Raw genomic sequence first — 20,266 nt, 5'->3', positions numbered from 1 at the left:
TTGGGCAAAAACATCCCGCCTCTTGTTATGTGGTGATATCGGTGATGACTGAGACAGTCCCCGACATATTACCTTACTGATGTGAGGGATACAGCGGCACAGAAATATCGGTGACCCACAGGTGCCGCCAAAATGGCTCCCATCCATCAAGGTCCTATTCAGATGCCAGTGCGCTTTCTCTGGCAGTTGATGCTCATTTTGGATGTAACCAATGCCACAAAAGTAGTAAATTGTCAAAAAATCTCTCAAAAAATGCAAAAAAGATGCAAATTACAAAATAAGTATGGTAATTTGCAGAAGACCGCACATTTGGCAAAACCTAGGACCTCCAATTATATGGTGACATTGGTGATGGCTGAGAGTCCCTGACATAACGCTTGCCATTAGTTTGGCAGGACATGCAGATTTGGTGCTGAAATTTATACACCAAATTACTGCACAAAATCTGCACAGAAAAACACATGTTTTGGCAGGAAAAAAGTAGCTGAAAAAAAACACTCTTTTTATTGCATTTGCACGTTTTTCACATGCTTTTTTCCATGCGTTATTTAGTCATAGCGACTGCAGGGGTTCAGGCACTCGCGATCGCCGCCAGGTCTCCGAGTGATTTTACAGCTGGGACCCGACTCTCGCTGCCAGGAGCAATGCCTGCGCCGCTCACAGCAGTATGATCGCAGCATTCAGGAGGCAGGGGGAGGAATCGCTTAACTCTCCCTGGCGATCAGGTCCCTGTAATGCGATCACAGGAACCCAATCGCTGCCATGGTAACCCTGGGTTGTCACCATGATGACCCCGGGTTACTGAGGTATGGATCGCCTCACAGACCAGGCTACCTATGTCACCGGAGTTCCCTGAAGCAAAGTCCCGCCGTAAAGACCGCAAGATGAGAAAATGTCTGCTAACACTGGCTCTGTGGACTAGATGCAGGCACCCTGGTGACATCACATGGTGACCCAAGTTCATGCCATTGGATTTGCAGGAAATCCCAGTGATACGCTGGCATGAACTCGATTCACCTTGTGACCTTACCGGACTTCCCTGGAACAAGGTCCTACAGTAAAGACCGGGAGATGAGGAAATGGCTGTTGGGAACCGCAGTGGCGTCAAAAAAGCACACAAAAACGCACAAAAAAGCATGCGTTTTTTCCTACATTTTTCACTGACTCCATTGAAGTCAATTGGTGATAAAAAGTAGGAAAAAACGCAGAAACAATTGACATGCTGCTTCTTTTTTCAGCATCAAAAACGGCAAGGAAATAAGAAGCAACATGTGCACAGCAAGTCAGGATTCTCATAGACTTTGCTGGGATGATTTTATTTGCTTTTATTAATTAAAACAAGCAAGGAAAAAGCATGAAAAATGCAACGTAGGGTACTTTCTCAAATCCAGATTATGGATATCACAACCGTAACATGTGTATCCAGCACCAATCTCTACAGTCCATTCATAGGCACCAGGACCCGGCTGCAGAAACGGATCTTCTCCCTTTACTTCACAGCACCAACTCACTGACCAAACGTGTGGCTTATTGTCCTCCCTCTCCTGGGTTCAGACCAATTGATGGGCAGAAGTGCTCATACCTGCCCCCTTAGACATTTGTTTTTCCTGTACCTTCAAGTATGAAGGAGGACAGTCTCTGGCCAGTTTGCAGGATTGTGTATTAGGGAGGCCCCTTGCAAAGGAACAATAGACACGCAAGCCCCCCAGACAATGAATACTACTTCAAGCCTGATTACATTAAGGTCCATGGAGGCCAACTAGGAAAAACACATTTATTTACAACCCCTTCCCCCTTCAAATTGTGTACCTTGAACTGACGAGCAAGCAATCTCAAATAAAAATTCTATAACAACAAGAGTGATGTAACCGGCTCATCTGATTTCCTTTGTGTCTTTCAGACCAGCATCAGTATGCAAAAGCGGAATTTCAGAGTGAGGGGCTTAATAAGGTAATGTCCCCCACTATGATGTATGGGGTGTATGAATCGTCTGGGTATTCCCATATGTAAACATTGACTTTTTACATTTTAATAGTAACGGATTGTTAAACCCTGAATAGTCCAATCCTGTAGTGATTGTAGGGAGACGACGGAGGTGCGGAGGGTGCGGTGCGGGTCCCTCGTGAAGCAGGGTGTGGGGAAGCGTCCCCACCGGGCCTGTGTACACCTTCCACGCTACCTGAACGTCCTCCCCGAGGCGGCTCGGAAAAGGGGCAGAAGTGAGAGTCGGAACGAGAAGGGAACCGAGGGTCCGACAGAGAAAGCTGGTTTAAAAATAAAAGGGAGAGATGGCGCGAGAAACCCATGACGGAGGAAAAAGGGGAGGCCCCCTCGCGCTCCGCGCCCCCCTTCCCCATCCCGTCGGCAGCTGGGCCCACCGCTGCAAAAGCCACGGGAGGCGAAAAGAAAAGCAGAAAAAAAGTCCGTTGAGGTATGGGCGCGAGGGCGGGGGGAGGACTACGCTGGAAGGGCGACGCCGACACGGCCAGGCCAAGCATCTGGGAGACCTCTGAGTCGCCTGGTCGCGGTGGACCCTGAAAGCCAGCCCCCTCTCCCGTCAACCCCGCGCCCTTCCGCCGGTCGGGTTGAGGACCCCCGCGGCGGAGGCGGGACTAAGGTAGATGGAGGAGCCGCATCAGGCGACCCCGGTGGCCAGTCTCCTCGCTTCTGCGTCTCGCCGGGTGGCTTCCGGATGCCCTTCCGCTCCGGGCCTGCCTGTGGACCGACGACCCCTCGCGCGTGTGGAGGTGGGACTAAGCCAGATGGAGGAGCCGCACCAGGTCGTCATTGCCTCAGCCCCGCCCGTTCCCCAAGCGGCCCCTCGCGGGTCGCACCGGGCTTTTGCCCGTGGCGTCCCCCTGAGGCCAGTCTCCTCGCCTTCGCGTTCCGCCCGGGGGGCTTCTGGTCGTCCGTGCAGCTTTCCGTATGGGCTCCCTTCTGCGGTGCCCTCCCTCTGCTGAGCGGGTCGGCCTTCCGCCGACCTCGCGTCCTCCTTGCCACCTCCCCGAACCCACCGCGCATTCTCTGGGTGCTCCCCCGCGTCTCCCTCTCTCTGTCTCGGTCTCTCTGCCGTCTCCCCGACCTCGACGCGTCCACCTCTTCGCCTCTCTGAAGCGTCGCTCGGTCGCCGACGGGCTACCTGGTTGATACTGCCAGTAGCATATGCTTGTCTCAAAGATTAAGCCATGCATGTGTAAGTACACACGGACGGTACAGTGAAACTGCGAATGGCTCATTAAATCAGTTATGGTTCCTTTGATCGCTCCAAACCATTGACTCGGACAACTGTGGTAATTCTATAGCTAATACGTATAAACGAGCACTGACCGCCAGAGATGCGTGCATTTATCAGACCAAAACCAAGCCGGGGTCCCGGGCGTGGCGTCGGGACGGTCCTCCGTAAAAGTCGTAACAAGGTTTCCGTAGGTGAACCTGCGGAAGGATCATTAACGAGAGAGCGAGGAGCGGCCCACGCCGTCTCGCCCAGCGACCCCCCACTCCAAGGAGGTGTGGGGCCGGAAGCTCACGGTTCTCCTCTCGTCCCCTGATGCGGGAGCGGAGGGAACCCGACTTCCGCCCCGCTGGCGCTCCCTGCGCGGCAGGGGACGGCACGCGGAGGGGGTCCCTTCCCTCCCGTCGCCCACCCGCCGCAGGAAACGAAACAACCTGCGCGTCGAAGGCCGTCCCGGGTACCGCTCGCCCGTGTGAGCCCGCACCCCGCTCCGGGGTTGGGACCGGGCGGTAGGTCGAGAAGCCTCGAGCCCTTCTCTGTTACCCTCCCCGTCAGAGGTAGGGATGGCGGAGGCCGAGCGCCCGGGACAACAGAGCCCCCTTCCTGAGCGGAACACCCCCCGTCCCACGTCTGTTTTTTTACGCCTTTGCGGCCTACCAACGTTATCCAGAGGAAAAAAAAACGAGCGAGACTCTTAACGGTGGATCACTCGGCTCGTGCGTCGATGAAGAACGCAGCTAGCTGCGAGAATTAGTGTGAATTGCAGGACACATTGATCATCGACACTTCGAACGCACCTTGCGGCCCCGGGTTGCTCCCGGGGCTACGCCTGTCTGAGGGTCGCCCCTCCGTCGATCGCCTCCGCGGCGCTGCTGAGACTCAGAAGGAAGAGGAAGGGGGGTCCCAGACCTCTCCCTCGTCTCCTTGCGTCCCGCTAAAGCCAGACCTGCCCCCGCCCCGGGAATCGGGAGAGCGCGGTGAGGCTGTCTGTGGCAACACAGGGCTGCCTCCGGTCACTCCCCCCGTAAGACGGCGAGGGCGGAACAGCGTGGTCCGTGGAGAAAAGAGGCTGAAGGGATAGAAAACGACCGCCCGACGTGACGCGTCGTTTCTCTTTCCCGCCCGGCCTCCGCCCTCTCCGGGACTCTGACTCGACTAAAGACCTCAGATCAGACGTGGCGACCCGCTGAATTTAAGCATATTACTAAGCGGAGGAAAAGAAACTAACCAGGATTCCCTCAGTAACGGCGAGTGAAGAGGAAAGAGCCCAGCGCCGAATCCCCGTCTGCCCGGCGGGAAATGTGGCGTACGGGAGACCGGACCACCCCGGCGTCGCTCAAGAGCCCAAGTCCTTCTAATACTGGCCCCAGACCGCGGACTGTGGTAGGCCGGTCGCGGCCCCTGGCACGGCGGGACCAGGTTTCCCCGGAGTCGGGTTGTTTATGAATGCAGCCCAAAGCGGGTGGTAAACTCCATCTAAGGCTAAATACCGGCGCGAGACCGATAGCGGACAAGTACCGTGAGGGAAAGTTGAAAAGAACATTGAAGAGAGAGTTCAAGAGGGCGTGAAACCACTAAGACGTAAACGGGTGGGGTCCGTGCGGTCCGCCCGGAGGATTCAGCCAGGCGGGCTCTGGTCGGCCGTCACGGGTTCCCGCGCTACTTCCCACCCCGGCTCGCCTGGCGGGCCGCCTTCACCCGTCCCCTCTCGGGGGGGCGGGGTGGACGCCGCCGGCCACAGGCGAAGGGGGCGGACTAGGCCCGGGCGGCTCCGGTCCTCGCAGAGTGCATTTCCTCCGCGACGGTGCACCGCGACCGGCTCTGGGCCGGCTGTGAAGGCCTCAGGGGCGGAAGGTGGCCGAGCGGTTGCGCTTGCGCTCTCGGGCATGGGGCTCACGCCCTCCCGGCGTTACATCCCCCTCTCGGCAGAAGCAGTCGCCCGGGGCTGAGGAAGACGACCGCCTCGGCGACCTCTTCCGGAACCGCTCTGCCCTCCCCATCCCCCCGTCGCCCGGACGGCGCGTCTCCCTCTCTGGGGGGAGGCTGTCGGTCGGAGGCAGTGGTTCCGCAGGGGGAAAGCGGGGCTCGGCGACGGAGGAAGACAAATTATATAGACATATTATATAGACATACTGATACAGTCTTCATGTAAAATACGATATAAGCAACTTTAGCAAATATCATGCTAATCGTAATGAATCTATAGCCAAAATCTCGATTTTAACTTATTTTTTCTTTCTTTCAGAATTATTGACACCGCACTCCTGGGCACTGTCCCTGTTAAATGTTGCCCATATGCACGGAGCCCTGCAGTTATAGGAAACGTCACCAATTATCCACCCACTTTGGATTAGGGATGCCCCCTACACTAGCGTCATCCCTGGGACACACCTCCTGCTCTCCCTCTCTTCACTATGGGCGTCTGACACCGGCTAGTGGAAACCGGAAGTGACGTATCGGATGGTCACACGAAACCGGAAGTGATGTATCGGAGGGTCACATGACTTCTGAAACGCAAGCGTCACAGCGTTCCACTCCCTCACTTCATTACGATCACAGGAAGTGATCTACACAGGTCTCCCTTTATAAACTCACTCTGTTTGGCATTTAACACCGCCACGCAAAGGGAGCAGGTCCAATTGCCCTACCACACAGGTTCAGGTGAGTTACATGGTGATGCCGTGCGGCCTTTTAGCAATTACTTTACTTATGTCCTCCCTTTATTTTTTCTAGATAGTCCGGCACCCGTTAGGGGATAACCATTAAGCACTTAGGAACCTGATCAGGTCTACCATCTATGCTTTGATCCCTATGTTCTAATGATTAGAGATAAGTATCCTCACTATGACTCTCTTTGCATACTAGAAACTCCTTACCCGTACGTATACACAGCAGCACATATCCCTGTAGGCTGCAGTAAATATTACTTAAAGGATATACTATTGCACCTTCATTATAGTATACAAGCTCGTGCTTAACCTGGATTCTGACACTACTCTGCTATGCTTATAGGTAGGTCTCGCCATATTGCTACAATATCCTCGGAAACATGATTGCTTTTAGTCACAGTATATACTATATATTTTATTCTAGGATACAGGAGCAAGCTACTGCTTCTCTCCCACTGCATAATCAGACCTAGTAACAGGACGAGTATATGTGAGTGGTCCCCTTTACATTATGACCAAGTTTATGGAACCATTGGTTTATTGTATCTTTTTCTCCATATAGATAAAACTGTGGCTATACCTGAGTATAGAATATGACTGGGCTATACCAATATAGCGGTCTTGCACATACTTACGATCAATAGACCTAAGGTATCAGTTTCCCTTTAGGCTCGTATAGACTAATAATTTAGACTTATATATCCAGTATTTTAGACTTACTTCTGTTTTTTACCTTGATAGATTCTATATTGATTCATACTCTTGAGCATCTTCCCCTTGGTACTCGCCGCACCGCATCGCCTAGTAACAGCTCACCTTGCCTGATAATCACAGGTAATGTTAGCTTCATCCGTTGTACTCCATAGACTATTATCCTCACTGTGCGGGCACCTCTAAGTTTGTGTCATGGTGATGGTGTTCTGGTCAGGACACACCTCCTATGTTCTATTAACAATGGTCACATTTCCTAATGGATCTCTTCCTCTCCCACCCCAATCTAACCTATTTCTTGTATTGACAACATGTATTTATTGTCCATCTGCTGTTTGTTTATGTATTAATTTGTATCTACACTTGTATTTAGATGGTCCTTTTGATGAAGACCATATTATGGTTGAAACGTTAATTTTTGGACATCATATATGCATGAATTCCTTTTCTTCAAAAATAAAAATATATATAAAAAGAAACCTTATTCTTGTCTGACTACATTGAGGTAGAGTGCCGGAGTTCTCTCTTTATTACTAAGGGGATCCAGCTGTGCCACAGATTACACTGTACATGGACACTGTGAGAGGGGATATAGATATGGATTAGGGGCCCCCATTATCTGATATGATTATAGGGTACAGAAAGAGGCGCAGAGACTCTATATTCCATTTGTTTTACAAGGAATCAGTGATCTCTTCACCTCCTCTTCCTCTGAGAATCCAGTTAGGTTCGGCCTCAGATGTGATACAATTGGGAGGGGATTTTCATTAGGCACAGAGATTTTCTGGCATGAGAATTACACGGACGTATTGGAGCCCTACAGGGAGATCCACCATTTATCTAGAGGAGACCACTTTATGGGAGGATTATTAAGAGGTCACAGGTAGTGGCCATAAATCTTTGCTCCCACCATTTTAATTTAATAGGATATTTTCTATTCTGTGTTTGACAGTGAGGACAAAAATGAATCCCGCAAGTATGAGTAAGTGCAGAGTCTATATACAATAACTACTGGCCATTATTGGGGGCATCACATCTCATTGTCTTTGTTTTTCTCCTTCTGAATTTTTTAGAGCAGAAATTGCCTTAAAGAGATCACAGGCGGATCACTTTTTTTCTCGAATCTAATATTGATTATACCAGATTATTGAGCGAGTTTTTTTGACATCCTTATGTCGCAGTCTCACTTCACAACATTTTCCTATAATGAGGAAGAGACTAATGACATTGTTTCAAAAGAAACGTCTTCCAGCAATTTTTTAAGCATCCCATCAGAAGATCTACGAAAAAGGGACCTTGAGAAGGAACTACGTAGACATACGTCATTGGAGCTCCATGCGATCACTCTAGTGGAATATCACCGCACTAAAAGGATCCCACGGGGCCTTAGAGTGGCACTAAGACCAACCCTTTTTTCCGAGAATATTGAGTATTGTGATCGGTTTGAGGCAATTATTAACAAATGCTCTATGGATATTATCGTATTAACGATAGATTTTTTACAGAAAGAAATCAACTTAGTATCTGAAAATATCAGATCAGCTGACGAACAACTTAAGCAGACATTATCTGCATCAGATCTATCTTAACTAAAGAGGAAAACGGACGATATCATTAGTGAATTCCGGAGGAACCTAGAGGCCAGGAAAAGGAGCAAATTCCTTAGAGACCAGGATGATTACACCAGAGGGACAGTGAACAGATGGCGGGCTGGAGAATCCTACAACACTAGACGACCCCCGGGCTACGGCGGATACTCCTCCTTGGACACGTCGGACACCGACTCCAGACCACAAAGACAGCCACCAGCTTTTTCAGGACAACGCAGGTTGCTACCAAAAAGAAGACAAGGAGGGGGAGGAGATCCCAACCGTTACGAGAGGGGAGAACGTATTTGGACCAGGTCACAGGTAAATTCAACCTGGTCTTTAACATCTCGTCCTACATCTTATCACCAGCTGAATACTTAGTACTGCAGAAGGGCTTAACATTTTGCCCTACTCCATCATACGATACATTTAAGGTCGAGCAAGAACTCCAACGTTTTTTTAGGTCCATCCGCCTCAAAGCTCATTTTGCGCAAAATGAGCTGTCTAACACACAAGGCATAAACATTATGCCCACTACAGAAGAGGTTTGTTTTTCCTTGAAAAAAACTCAACCTACAGGTCCCCAGTCTCTATGTACCCCCGAGGTGCTATCATCCTATAGAGGCGTATGTTGAACTGGTATCCAATGAAGTTAGGGAATTAAATAAAAAAATCACGGCAGGTGATTTTCAAGTCAGGAATAATTTGTCTGTGGAAGAGAGCAGGGCTATAGCTAGCCTTAGAAATAATCCTTCTATTATTATTAAACCAGCAGATAAGGGTGGGGCGGTAGTCATTATGGACAAACAGTACTATATTTCCGAGATATTGGGTCAGTTATCAGATTGTGACACATATGAATTGCTGGAGCAAGATCCCACTTCACAAGTAGCCAGGGTAATCAGGAATCTGACTAAAAGTTATCTGGATTCGGGCATTATAGATCAGAAATTATACGAGTTTCTCAATAACTCACATCCTGTAATTCCCGTATTTTATATTTTGCCGAAGATACACAAGAATCCCTCCCATCCACCGGGTAGACCTATTGTGGCCTCGACCGATTCTATACTGTCTCCACTGGCAAAAACGGTCGAGAGGATCCTGTCCCCATTTGTACCACTAACACAGTCATACATTAAGGACACGTCGCATTTCCTTGACATCATCTCTGAATTGCATCATATTCCACCGACATCTATTCTAGCTAGTCTAGATGTCAATAGTCTCTACACGAGCATCAACCATGAGGACGGTATACAAGCCACTAATTGGTTTCTTGAACACTATACCTCATTACCTGAAAAAAATAGGAGATTTTGCATTGATCTATTAAGAACCATCTTAGAGAAGAACTATTTCCTTTTTCAGGATAAGTTCTATCTCCAGCGTAGGGGGACTGCCATGGGTTCCAACATGGCACCCCCCTACGGTAATATTTTCATGGCTTCCTTTGAGGAGAAGTTTATCCACTCCCACCCCTTAGTCATCAAACACGCCTTGGTTTGGCATAGATTTATTGATGACATCTTTCTCATCTGGGATGGGAGTTTGAAGTCTTTGATGGAGTTCTTCAATTACATTAATTCATGCACGACAGGGCTCTCGTTTACAATACATCATGACCCAAACCAGATCAATTTCCTTGATTGCATGATTATTAAACAGGAAGATGGGACTTTGGCAACGGATATTTATTCCAAACCAACAGATAGGAATAGTTTATTAATGTATACCAGTAATCACCCCAAACATATGAAGAGATCGTTACCTCTCTCACAGCAGATACGTGTCGATCGGTTAGTCTCGAATAGCGACACAAGGATTATCCGCCACCAGGAAATGAGTAACAAGTTCCTTGAAAGGGGTTATCCCCTTGGGGTGGCCCTAGCCACTCAGCCCAGAACAACTAGATCTTGTGACACCAGTGACCGGATACTGTTCATTAACACCTTTCATCCTTTCTCCCCCCTACTAAAACAGATCATATTGAGACATTAGTCCCTATTATCTGCGGCTTATCCACGTGTGACTGAATTTGGCAACCCACCACTTTTTTGCTTCAAGCGATCGGACAACTTAAGAAACAGTTTGGTCGGGGGTGTGGCCTGCATGCTGAAGGCAATGGCTGCTTAAGAGAGAAGCTCTGTGCTGTGGCTGTACAAACTGGCTCAAAGCTGCTTCAAATCGCTGAGAACTCTCCTCTGAAACAGTGAGTAATCCCCCCTGCACAATATGCCAAAGGGTAGACCCCGGAAATCTGGCCCCCCAGCCAAGCTTACTGACTTTTATCCCAGGGATAGGGGATCCCCCTCTCCTCAGAAGATGTCTGCTGCTGCAGTGTCTCCCTTACACCAGGAAGAGACAGGGTTGGGAGGCAGTGTCACAGGCACTCCTCTCACAGAGGAAAGGCTGCAAGCCATGCTCAGTTCTCTGAGGTCATCACTGCAGGAGGATTTCAGGGATCTTAAGAACATGATTAAAGAAGTTAAAGAGGAAATCAAATCACTGGGGGACCGTACAGACCATGTGGAGTCTAAAATGGCCAAACTTGCTCAGTCACACAATGATCTGATTGATGCAAACTGTAATACTATTGTATGTACTGAGGATTTCGATTGCGTTAGGGCAATGACAACCAGAGACGAGTTCTTGGTGCAAAGACGTTTATAATATGCAACCAACAATATGTACACAAAACAGAACATAAACACAGTAGAACATAAACAAAGTAAATACCTGCCAGGGTCGGAGCAAAGGGGAATTCCCGGGGCCACGCACCGGACTCCCCCAGGGAGACCACCAGGAGCGAACCCCTATACAGGGACTGTCTGGCGATCACCCCAGAAGGCCTAAATGCGCAGCAGCCGGGACACGAAAGGGCAACAGGTATAGTCCAAAAATGTCCGTACGTGATGTGAGTCCTAGAGTGGATATGAAACGGAAGGAACCGGGCAGAAGTGCCGACCAGAGACGGCAGACGGAGTCCGGGCACAGCTTGATGAGACCAGGTGAATTAGCAACAACCAGGACAGTTAAAGCAGACTTATATAAGGTAAAAGGAAACAACTTCAGGAACATATTGAAACAGCAGAAAAAAAAAAGTCTTTAGATTTGCCTTATATTACATCATATCCCATGGCCCAAGAACCACCAACACCAAAGTAAGTTGCACATAGAAAAACTTTAATTGGTTGGGTCAAGCATATAAATATTACATGGGATATAAAAATTGTGACAAGTAAGAAGGTTAAATGACATATAAGAGCGAATAAAGAACCCCATGTGGGGCTGCATGGATCAAATTAGGTGCACACAAAAAGGTGTACTCCCAGCAGGGCCAGTGTAAGTGCCTTTTACAAAACGCAGGTTCACCTAATCAAGAACTCTAGGCACATTACAGATAAATGAACAGGAATATATTCCCAGCAGAGCCAGTGTAAGTGCCTATACAAAAGATAAATTCACAGTCAGTGACAGAATAACACTTTAGTAAATGACAATAAGCATGTTACCCACACACATCATCCGGTGAACAGGGATGTGTTCCCAGCAAGGTCAGTGTAAATGCCATTGCAATAAACAGGTTCACAGTGAGTGATAGAGTAACATTTAAGTATATGAACATAGGCACATTGCCCAGGCATCTAGTCCAATGGACAGGGATATACTCCCAGCAGGGCCAGTGTACGTGCCTATATCATAAACAGGTTCACAACAAATGACAGGGTAACACTTTAGTGAATGACAATGGGCACATTACACAAACACATGGTCCAACGGACAGGGAAGTATTCCCAGCAAAACCAATGTAAGTGCCTTTCCAAGTTCACAGTAATGACAAGATAACACTTAGTACATAATCATCGGCACATTACCCAAACACATAGCCCGGTGGATATTCCACCAATTATAGCACTCACATGCAGTCACACAAGGGGAAAAAAAGTCCCAATACGTATTTCGTGGTGACTTCCTCAGGAGACCATGGACAAAAGGAGGGAAATGGTTGCATTTATACACTAGTGTATATTAGATCATTTGCAGCACCTGTCGCGGCTACAGAGCACTAAGGCACGCTGAGCAGGCGTGGGTGGCTACTCCAGCGTCACCTGGGCCAGGGAAAACCCCTTTGATGACGTCATTATTACCCAGGGGAAGCTTCAAGGAGAGCCACACACACTGCACATGTGCAGAGCCGCAAACAGGAAGTAAAGCTGCAAATGCCATGTCTACTCCTGGCAAATGAAAGGGCAAATCGCATTGGGAATCATAAAAAGTGGATAGCACTATAGAGGGATAAGAATACATATAATTACATCATAATTACATCCAGTACTGTATACATAGAGAGTAAGAACATTATTCATGCATATAACAACATATTAAACAGTAAGACGCAGTCCAGTGAACAATCTCATATAGACAATCAGGATATACTGTATTCCTTCCCAGTTCATTCTCCAATGCAGGCAGACCACCAGGTTAGTGACACAGAGAAATATTGCACCAAGAGCACAAACGTAGACAACTGTAGAAAAAAGAGGACACACAAAGAATCCAGTTAAAAAAATATATAAAAAAACCATTATGTACAAAGCAGATTCAATCACAGGGGATCCGCAACCAAACAAATATTGCCCGTAATGGGATATATGTCAACCGCAGACGAGACCTACTGGATTATAAATAGGAATTAAAGGTCTGCCTCTCATTCAATCCTCGAGGGGCCACTGTGTCAAGGAGAAATATCCAACGACATTCAACCCGTGCCAACACCTTATGAATATTACCACCCCTCAATCCAAGGTGTACACGGTCAATCCCCCTCACCTTAAAGCTTGAGGGGTCAGACCCGTGATGCACCCTAAAATGGCGGGGATGGTCTTCAGGGAATCAACATCCTCAGGTTTCGCTTTTTTAGCCGCGATGATGTCCCTAGTATGCTCCCTCGTCCGGACCCGCAATTCACGACTAGTGAGTCCGACATATATTAAGTCACAAGCGCACGTAGCGTAATAAATTACGCCTGTGCTACTGCAAGAAATATATTGCCGGATCTCGAATGTTTTGGAGCCGTCCGAGGAGGCAAAGGATGTTGCCCTGATGATGTTACCGTGACGGCACGCAATGCATGAGCCACATGGAAATGATCCACAGATAGAACGTCCCATCATAAATGATGGTTTCTTTTGTGCCACATAGTGGCTGTGGACCAACATATCACGTAGGCTCCTGCCCCGACGTGCCGTCATGAGGGGTCGGTCTGGAAGCATATCTTTCAGCACAGGTTCCGTTTGTAAGACAGACCAGTGCTTAGTTAATATGCCACGAATATGATCCCATTGGCGGTTGAATGAGGAAATAAAACGCACCTTCGGTTCAGCAGGCTTCGTCTTATCAGGATTGAAACGTAAAAGAAGTCGGTCTCTCGGAGCTGCTTTAGCCCGACTATAGGCCTTTTTAATGGATCTGGAGCTGTACCCTCTCTCCCTGAATCTATCACGCATCTCACTGGCCCTACCCTCAAATGTATCCGTCTCTGAGCAAATCCGTTTCAAGCGGATAAATTGCCCAGTAGGGATAGCATTGATGGTCGAATGCGGATGGCCAGAAGATGCGTGTAGCAAAGCATTCACAGAGGAGGGTTTCCGATAGATGTCAGTGGTCAGAAGACCCTGATCATTAATGGAAATGCCAATGTCCAAAAAATCGACCCTAGTCGGATCAGCCTGATAGGTGAGGTAAATGTTATAAGAATTGGAGTTCAAGTGGCGCACAAAGCCCTCAAGCTCCGGGGCGGTCCCCCCCAGATGACAAAGATGTCATCAATGAAGCGGAGCCAGCACTGCACATGGGAGCTGGCTGGCACGCCGTCGCCGAAAACCTCCCTCTCCCAGTAACCCAGGAAGAGGTTTTCGTACGACGGCGCGCAAGCCGCCCCCATCGCAGTGCCGCGCCGCTGGAGGAAGAACCGCTCACCGAAGGTGAAGGCGTTGTGCGTCAGTACGAACTCCAATAATTCCAGAATCAGGTGTTGTAATGGTGGTGCCCAGTTGCTCATACCCAGGAAATACTCAACTGCCTGCAGGCCGTGCTCGTGACAGATATTCGTGTATAAGGTCTCGACATCCAGAGTCGCCAGCAACATCCCACGCTCAACCGTCAAGCCATCAATCCTCCTAAGGATGTCCGAAGTGTCTCTGACATGGGAGGGCAGCGTCTCAACCAAAGGTTGGAGATAGAAATCGATAAATTTGCATACTGCATCGCATAGCCCTCCGATGCCAGAGACAATCGGACGTCCAGGGGGAACACGAGGGTTTTTATGTATTTTAGGCAAGAGGTAGAACGTGGGTGTTACCGGCATATCTGGAAGGAGACCATCATACATCTTTTTAGTAATGGTACCTGAGGCAAGAGCATTCTCGAGTATGAGCATCAGCTGGGTGAGAAAAACACTAGTTGGATTAGAGGGCAGCATCTGGTAAAAGTCTGCATTTCTTAATTGTTTATATACCTCCCGCTCGTACATGGCAGATGGCCAGACCACCACGTTACCCCCCTTGTCCGCCGGTTAGCTGGGTGAGAAAAACACTAGTTGGATTAGAGGGCAGCATCTGGTAAAAGTCTGCATTTCTTAGTTGTTTATATACCTCCCGCTCGTACATGGCAGATGGCCTGACTGTCACTGACTGTGAATTTATCTTTTGTATAGGCACTTACACTGGCTCTGCTGGGAATATATTCCTGTTCATTTATCTGTAATGTGCCTAGAGTTCTTGATTAGGTGAACCTGCGTTTTGTAAAAGGCACTTACACTGGCCCTGCTGGGAGTACACCTTTTTGTGTGCACCTAATTTGATCCATGCAGCCCCACATGGGGTTCTTTATTCGCTCTTATATGTCATTTAACCTTCTTACTTGTCACAATTTTTATATCCCATGTAATATTTATATGCTTGACCCAACCAATTAAAGTTTTTCTATGTGCAACTTACTTTGGTGTTGGTGGTTCTTGGGCCATGGGATATGATGTAATATAAGGCAAATCTAAAGACTTTTTTTTTTCTGCTGTTTCAATATGAGACCAGGTGAAGTCCAGAGCCGGTGTCGGGTGTCTTTAACAGGATCCAAATATCAATCAGGAACCAAGAGCAGCAGGGCAGGAGTACACAGGAAGCAGTATACTCAAGCAACTAGACTAAGCTTAGGGGCGGGCTTTTAAACAGATGAACAGGAAGTAGGGCAACAGAACAGAAAACTCCATGTTAACAAAGGGCAAAATCCTTCAAAAGAAAACTGGAAATCCTGGAACTCTGACACTAACACAGCGTTAGAGGAGGAGGTGGGAATACTGAAAAACAAGCTTGGGGATCTGGAAGACAGATCCAGAAGGAACAATCTTAAAATTAGGGGCATTCCTGTGTCAGTAGCTGATAAAGAGCTGCCAGATTTCTTTCACAAGTTTCTCCAACTACTGCTCCCAGAACACACAGAAAGAGATCTCATAGTGGATAGAATACATAGAATCCCTAAACCTAAAGGTATCGACCCCACTCTGCCCAGGGACACGCTGGCACGACTGCATTTTTATAAAACAAAGGAAGCAGTGCTCCAGATACTGAGGGATAACCCTATCCTCCCAGATGAATTTAATGATTTAAAGGTGTTCCCGGACCTGTCTGCTGCAACTCTGGCAAAAAGAAGAGGATTTTCCCAGTTCTCCAGAATCCTGAGGGAGCATGACATACACTGTAAATGGGGATTCCCGGTGAAACTGATTATCTTCAGGGATTCTAAAACACATGTATGCCAGTCCCCTCCTCAACTGAGCAAACTACTTGAGTCCTGGGGATTACCCCTTACAATGCACTCAGACTCACGCCGGGAGCAGGGGGATGCTCAGAAGAAAAAGATCAATCCTGAGTGGGAACCAGCTTGAGGGAGTCTCGCCAGCCGCAGGCGTGTGTAGCTCTCATGTGACCTGTGATGTCACTTAAGCCCTCTGTTGTTCTCGCCTATGGCGAGCAAGTACTTCCCAGCTGTCCGGTAAGGATGAAGCTGAAGTATTCAAGTTTTTTTGTTTTTGTTGTTTTTTCCCTCCACCTGTGCACCGTCCCTAACTGGTCCACCTTGCCTGCCTCTGCCTGCCCTATGCCTCTCAGTCGGCCTGCCTGGAAACATCGCCCTTTCTGGGATCCGCCATGAGTATTAAGTTTCTGTCTCTCAATGTGAAGGGTCTCAATTCTCCTGCAAAAAGATCAATGATGTGGAGAGAAGTTATAGCATCCAAATGTGATATAGCATGTATTCAAGAAACTCACCTTCTTACTGATGACAATAAAAGGCTACTACATCCAAGATTTCCACATATGTTCTTTGCAAATGACTCTAAAAAAAAAAGAGGAGTGGCTATCCTGATTAAAAACTCTGTGGCTTTCAAAATGATTCATGTAACCTATGGTGCAGACGGGAGATATATTATTCTAAAGTGCCTCCTGAATGGGCTTTTGTATACCTTGGCATCGATTTACGCTCCAAACTCATCTCAACTAACATTTGCCCGGAAATTTTTCCAGAGGTTTAGGAGCACCGCACAGGGGTCAGAGATAATCTGCGGTGACTTTAAAACCCCAGTTTTTCGATCTATGGACTGCTCGGCGGGGTCCGCTAAGTCAGGAAAGGAACTGAAACAGTTGGTCGCGGAGTTTCATCTACATGACATATGGAGATACCTTCATGCATCGGAAAGGGACTATACTTTCTTTTCCCCAAGGCATCGGTCGTACAGCAGGATCGACTTCTTCCTGACGGATAGTAAGACTGTTCACAATTGTACGGGTGCTGAAGTGGGTCTGATAACATGGTCGGATCATGCTCCGATAACTTTGGTTGTACAGGACTCTACTAGTGGATTTATGGTGCCTCAGTGGAGACTTAATACTAGTTTACTGAACCAAAAGAACGTTCAGGAGGAGGTTGTGGCAGGCCTGTTGGAATACTTTGGACATAATGGCAATGGGGAGGTCTCTGACGAGACCTTATGGGCTGCACACAAATCAGTTATTAGAGGGCAGTTTTTAAAAACGGCATCATTCTTGAAAAAGCAAAGAGAAGCAGAAATTAAAGAAATTATAGCCCATATTCAACACTTAGAAACTATTAACAAGGCCTCCCCGTCTTCTACACTGTCCAGGGAAATTCTTACTTGCAGGTTTCAACTGCGATCCCTCCTGTTGTATAGATATGAACATAATCTTAAAAAGAGTAAATCAACTTTTTATGCGATGGGGGATAGAGCCAGCACCTTACTAGCTAGAAGAACAAAAAAACGTGAAATTAAATCTAAAATTGAATTTTTGAAGGGCCCAGACGGATCACTTATAAGGCACCCTAATGGGATAGCAGACGCCTTTGCCAAGTATTATGCTGCCCTGTACAATTTAAGGGATGACCCGCAAACCCCTCAGCCAACACCGGAAAAAATTCAGGAGTTTTTGGACGGTCTGGAATTGCCTCGGGTCTCAGACCGGCAATTAGAATCTTTAAATCTTCCCTTTACTATACAGGAAATTTTGGACACCATTAGAGCTTCTAAACGAAACTCAGCCCCAGGCCCGGATGGGCTTCCCTATGAATATTATCAGCAATTTGCCTCTATTCTAGCCCCTTTTTTACTAAAGACCTTTAATTTGTGGCAAACGGCCGGGACTATTTCCTCAGAGAACCTAGAGGCAGTTATCACTACACTACCCAAACCGGGGAAAACGGCAGATACCCCTGGGAATTTCAGACCAATTTCATTGCTCAACTGTGATTTAAAAATGTACTCAAAAATGGTAGCCACCAGACTCCATAAAATAATCCCCTCTTTGGTAGCCCCGGATCAGGTGGGTTTTGTGGCGGGCAGGCAATCCAAAGATGGCACCAGGCGGATGCTGGATTTAATTGGAGTGATGGAGAAGTCGGGTGTCCCTGGTGTATTCTTGTCACTCGACGCCGAAAAGGCCTTTGATAGGGTGCACTGGGGATATCTGGAAAGAGTGCTTATGAAATTTGGTTTTGAAGGAAGAATTAAGTCATCTGTTTTGGCCTTGTACTCTCACCCAAATGCTTCAGTTCTAGCCTCGGGTTTTCGCTCATTAAAATTTTCTATAACCAATGGCACCCGCCAGGGGTGCCCGCTGTCCCCTATTGTTTTTGCTCTGGTGGAACCTCTGGCGGAGGCAATTAGGGTGAACCCGAACATAACTGGTATAAGGGTAGGGGAGCATGAACATAAATTGGGTCTATATGCGGATGATGTAATAATATCATGTACTAACCTTGAATATTCCTTTCCAGCAGTGATGTCCACCCTGTCGACCTTTTCTGAGGTGTCTTATTACAAATTGAATGCCACTAAGTCCTTAGTACTACCATTTAATGTACCCGCAAGGTCCAGAAGGATTTTGGAGGCAGCCTTTCCTTTCCAGTGGTGCGAAGACAGTATCCCTTATCTAGGTATCCGTTTGACACCAACCCATTCCCTCATCAGATCCAATCTCGATCACCTACTCAAAAACTTGGGTCAGGCTCTAGGCAGGTATGAGAAGTTGTCGCTATCTTGGATGGCGAGAATTCAATCCTTTAAGATGACGTTCCTTCCTAAGCTGCTGTATATGTTTAGGTGTCTCCCTCTTAAAATTCCATATAGATATTTGATAAAACTGCAGTCGATGACCAATAAGTTTATTTGGGGTAATAAAAGAGCTAGAGTTGCTAGTAAGATTATGCATCTGCCATATGGAATGGGAGGTCTGGGTACGCCTAATGTGATGGCCTATTATAAAGCTTCTCTTATAGAATCACTCAAAGAATGGTGGAACACGGAGAGCTCCCATAGGTGGGTTCAACTTGAGAACTCTCTGACAGACCAGGGTTCGACGAGGAAACTGATGGAGGTGGAATATCTAAAACGTACTAGGTCCACCCTGTGTCTCCCTACTATGACAGCCTCGATAGCCATATGGCGCAGTGAGATGATCCCTAAGATCCAGTTCCCGCTGTCAGAAATTTCGCTCAGAGCAATAGAATCCCACACTCCATATACAAATTTGAGTAGATGGGAAGCAGCGGGTTTTGGAGTTTTGGCGGACTTTTACGATGGTGCAGAGATTAGGCCCTTCAACGATATACTTCGGGAGCACCCCTCCCTAAAGGGGTGTTTTTATCAACACCTACAGATTCGCCATTTTCTAAGCACAAAATTCCCCCCGGGATCAAACCCGACCTTACCCACTGTTAAGGCACTATTGTTTAAAAAACTAGTGAGGCAACCGGGAATCTCTTTAACCTACAAATGGTTGAACAACCCCTCTGACGAGCAAAAGCTCCCATTCATGACTAAATGGGAATCAGATTTAGACATTAACACCTCCCCCTCGGCGTGGCATACTGTGACACAGTGGGTGCAAAGATCCTCAAAATGCATTAACCATTTGGAACAGCTGAAAAAGGTGCATCTACGTTGGTACCATACGCCGGCAAAATTGGTGCATTACATTCCCAACTACTCACCGCTCTGTTGGAAGGGCTGCCTCCAGAGGGGATCACTGGGACACTGTTGGTGGCACTGTCCGAGGGTCCAACCTTTTTGGATAGCAGTTTTCAGACTCATTAGTGAAATAACAGGTGTGCACACCAACCCCAACCCAGGGCTGGCAGTTCTGAATTTGGGCATAGACTCATACCCGAAGAATTTTAGGGGACTGATTGTGCAAATTCTAATAGCTGCCAGACAGTGTCTGAGCCATTCGTGGAAGGCCACTGAAGCTCCCTCTGGAGCCGAGTTATATAGTAGGATCGACCAACAATGCCAATATGAATACTGCCTTGCCCACTCCCTAAAACAAAAAACTAGAATTCTTACAATATGGGAACCCTGGCTGTCATCCAGCCATGCAACACCTATTACACAACTATTCCCCGGGCAAAGAGCACCTAGTTGAGATAGAGCCGATGGAATTATAGCCCTGGCTCGGCTAGCCAGGGGACTAAAGCATTGAGACCCTGACTGAGGC

At 47.7% G+C, this 20,266-nt stretch overlaps 1 non-coding gene across 1 annotated transcript; it reads left to right on the top strand.

Annotated features, from left to right (window-relative positions):
- Window positions 1-3,921: 3,921 nt before the first annotated feature.
- Window positions 3,922-4,075, top strand: LOC142244767 (5.8S ribosomal RNA). Its single transcript, XR_012724641.1, has one exon. It is a non-coding gene; the product is annotated as a 5.8S ribosomal RNA (ribosomal RNA).
- Window positions 4,076-20,266: the final 16,191 nt, after the last annotated feature.

This window comes from Anomaloglossus baeobatrachus, chromosome 6 (assembly GCF_048569485.1).
Source record: "Anomaloglossus baeobatrachus isolate aAnoBae1 chromosome 6, aAnoBae1.hap1, whole genome shotgun sequence".
NCBI lineage: Eukaryota > Metazoa > Chordata > Amphibia > Anura > Aromobatidae > Anomaloglossus > Anomaloglossus baeobatrachus.
Note: the sequence above shows the minus strand (reverse complement) of the source record. Positions and strands in the feature narration are given on the sequence as shown.